The 4126-nt window shown below is 35.2% G+C and overlaps 1 pseudogene; it reads left to right on the forward strand.

The window, feature by feature from the left end:
- Window positions 1-778, forward strand: LOC123461636 (annotated as a pseudogene).
- Window positions 779-4126: the final 3348 nt, after the last annotated feature.

Genomic DNA, 4126 nt, shown 5'->3' on the forward strand with positions numbered 1-4126 from the left:
GGCTTCTCGACACGGTCCTGTTTCCACAGCGAACATGTCTCGGCCTGTCAGAAATAGGAAGGTCGTTGATTATTCACAGTTTCAGGAATCTGATGATGCAGACGAAGATTATGGAAGAGATTCGGGCCCTCCCACTAAGAAAATTCGATCATCTCCTCGAGAAGCTAAACATAAGAGGTGATCTGGAAAGAATTCACAAGAAGATAGTGAAGACTCAGAAGAAAAAGATGTGAAGACCAAGAAGGATGATTCTCACTCAGCAGAAGACAGTGAAGATGAAAAAGATGATCACAAAAATGTGCGCCAGCAACGGCAGGCAGCATCTAAAGCAGCATCTAAACAGAGAGAGATGCTCTTGGAGGATGTGGGCAGTGAGGAAGAGCCAGAGGAAGAAGAGGAGGCACCATTCCAGGAAAAAGATTCTGGCAGCGATGAGGATTTCCTAATGGAAGATGATGATGACAGTGACTATGGAAGTTCAAAAAAGAAAAACAAAAAGATGGTTAAGAAGTCCAAACCTGAGAGAAAAGAAAAGAAGATGCCAAAACCCAGACTAAAGGCCACAGTGACGCCAAGTCCAGTAAAAGGCAAAGGAAAGGTGGGCCGCCCCACAGCTTCAAAGGTGTCAAAGGAAAAGACGCCTTCTCCCAAAGAAGAAGATGAGCCAGAGAGCACTCCAGAAAAGAAGGCTTCTGCAAGTCCTCCACCTGAGAAGTCTGGAGATGAAGGGTCTGAAGATGAAGCCCAATCTGGGGAAGATTAAAAGTGATGATGGTTTGGGGAGAGATTTTCTTAAAAAAAAATAATAAAAAAAGCAAAAAAGAAGGGGAAAATAGAAAGCTACATAAGATAGAACATGGTATTGGCTATTGGCTATGGCCTGACTCATGGGCTTTCAGTGCTTGTTTCCACTTGTTGAAAATAGTCTCTTTCTCTCTCTCTCTCTCTCTCTCTCTCTCTCGCTCTCTCTCTCTCTCTCTCTTTCACTCTCAGAAAACCATTGTATGTTGAAGTGTTTAAGTTACCATTTTGTCTGTTTTTCTCTTCTCTTTGCCAACTCTTCCCCCTCTCCCCCCAATGAAAGCCATGTCAAATTAATCACTGGATTGATGCTTCATCTTTTTATTTTTAATGGAAGGCATGCCACGACTGTAAAGCAATAAGATCTGAGATGGACACTATGGAAACTGTTTTTGCTAAAGAATAGCAAGTTGAACAGTAATCAAAAAATAACAGATATTAGTTAAAAATGATTGCTTCTTTCTTTTCCTGTACTTTTTAAAACCAAGTTGTTGTCTAACCTGAGTTTATATACATAAATGTCCAAAAAAAAAAAAAACATGACTCTAAACTTGCACTGATGAGGCAAGTAGGTAAACATGAATTCTGAATTGTTACTGAAAGTACTCATGTTGTTTCCTGTGGAGTATGTGAGGAATAGGGTTCCTGAGCTTGCATGGGGATCCAGGGTTTTTTTATTTTATACCTGTTCTTAGACTCAGAGCCAGTGATCCTGTTATTCCGCTATTGTCCTTAATAAGCTTAAAAAAAACAGAGGTCGCCAAAACTGAAATCACTCCCAATTTCATATTTCATTCTCCAATGGTTTGTGTTTTTAGACTATATATGTATGCTGTTTTTTGGATAAAAGTTTACCCAGAATCAAAAAATTAAAGAAAATGAGAGAGAGATGCCCTAGAATTTAAATGGCAAGATAAAGCTACACATCTGGATTTTTTTTCATACTGACAATGTTAAGGTTTTAACCAAATAAAATTCCAGCTAATGTGAAATAAAAAAAAAAATCAATAAATGCTAAATCTAGGGTGGTGGTGGTGGTGCAAAATTAATGAGAAAAAAGACCCTCATAATTAAATTTGATTATGCCCTGTTTTCCTTAAGGTACAGACTCTGTATGTGCTACTTAGAGGAATGAGAAAAAGACTCCCTTTTTATCAAACTATTTTGCTAATGAGCCTCTCTATCTTTAGCAGATATTTGTGTTAAGATCAAAGAGAGAAAATTATATTTTGGAGAGTGTCATAAGCCCATAAACATTTCTACTTTAGATTGCATTATAATTTCATCTGTAGTAATGACATCACTAATTTTCTACTAACTTAACATATTACAATGTGCAGTCATAAGTGTATATAGATCCTCTTGCCTATCAGAAACCAGAAACACCTTAGAACTTCACTAAAGCAATGCACATTTCAAAGTAGCCCGAACCATTTCATATCCAAACACATGATGAAGGCTCACTTTCAAGTGTAGTCATACTCTTTCTATGGTTGCTTGCACAGAATATTACCAGCACTGCTCCTTTTACACATACTATCAAACAATCACTCATTACTTTCTTCCTTATATCCTGCTCCTGGTACCTAGTGTAGAGGCTGCTGAAATCAAATATGTCCCTGTTACGTAAACTCCCTATGTTCCTTCTCTCCCACTCTCCACATCCACTAAAAATTATCCTTCTACATTCTTATCAATTTCATTAAAATCATATATGAAATTGGTGTGGAATTCCTGTGTATGACCGATCTTGACATGATGATTTCTAGTTCCATCCATTTTATTGCAGATAGTAGGATGTCATTCTTTAGGTAACTAAATAAATATTATATGGCTATATAGTCCACATTTTCATTAACTATTTGTTAATATACACCTCAGTGGATTCTATATTTTGGATATTACTAATCATGCATCAATAAATATGTATGTGTAAAATATTTGATATGCTAACATGTCCTTTGGATATGAACTAGCTACATCATATGGTAGTCCCATTTTTAGTTTTTTGAGGAACTAACATACTATTTTCCATAAGTTCTGATACTGAGTGCTAGGGCACAGTTACACAAAAGTAATAAGCATGAACTGACTATAGCTCATAATGATCTTTGATTTTTTTTCTAATAAATAGAAAAGAAGAGGTTGAAAGTCCCAAAGATGAAATAAAACAAGAAAATGGAAGCATTAATTACCTTGATTAGGTCACTACAGGCTGTTTATACGTATACATTTATGAAATATCACACATGTAAACATGTGAAATAGAAATTGTGCATGTTAACTTAATCAAAAATGTTTGTTTAAAGAGATGTAAATGCTAAATACCTTAATTTTATTATCATATATAGAGATTTATCATCATGCCACATATCATAACTATATAATTAAGATAATATTTTAAAGGCTAAGAAAATCATTTTTCACCTTCTAGTGGGACTTGAGAAACACAATTAATGTGCTATGAACGAGAGTGAAATACAAAAGTACTCCAGTTCTTGGACTCAGTCAGTGTTTTGACTCTACTTTTAACCACTCTAACTACCAGATTTCCCCAGGCTTCAGAAAATAAGTACTTTGTGTGAGACACTTTTTCAGTTGTCACTTACTTATAGCCACAGACATCCTAAAGGATACACTTTTCTCTCTCTAACAATTATTTAAACTACCTATGCTTCAGTAGTTTTCAGCAAAATGAAGAGAAAATAACAGCCTCTATTTCTTAGGAATATTGTGAAAATTTAACAATATAATCAATATAAACAGTGTTCATCATATAGAAAATATGTAGCAAATAAAAGTAGTTATTAGAAAAAAGAAAGAAATAAAAATTAAAAAACTAGTTATTACCATTAACATAATACTAATACAATACAAAGTTACATAGATGCCCAATAACAAACCACTGAATATAACTGCTTTGTGGTGGGTTGAATTGTGTTTCCCAAGCAGCTGTAATCATGGCTTTATGTGGAAATGCGGTTTTTGAAGATGATCAAATTAAGACAAAATCATTAGGGTGAACCCCAATTCAAAATAGGAAATAACATAAGATGAGAAAACTTAAATACAAAACATGAGCATAGAGGAAATGCCATGTCAACAAGAAAGTGAACTGGTGTGGTGTCTATAAGACCTGACTCTCAGAAGATGCAAGCAATTGATTCTTCTCCACAGCAGTCTGCTATAAAATGGATGTCAGATTTCTTTCTAGAGTCCATAAATGTTAGAGAATATAATCTCTGCTGTCTAAAACCCCTAGTTTATATTCCCTTGGCCTTGCAATCTCCCCAAACTGAGAAAATGAGTGTTATTTCTTGTGTCA

Source organism: Jaculus jaculus, chromosome 6, assembly GCF_020740685.1.
Source record: "Jaculus jaculus isolate mJacJac1 chromosome 6, mJacJac1.mat.Y.cur, whole genome shotgun sequence".
NCBI lineage: Eukaryota > Metazoa > Chordata > Mammalia > Rodentia > Dipodidae > Jaculus > Jaculus jaculus.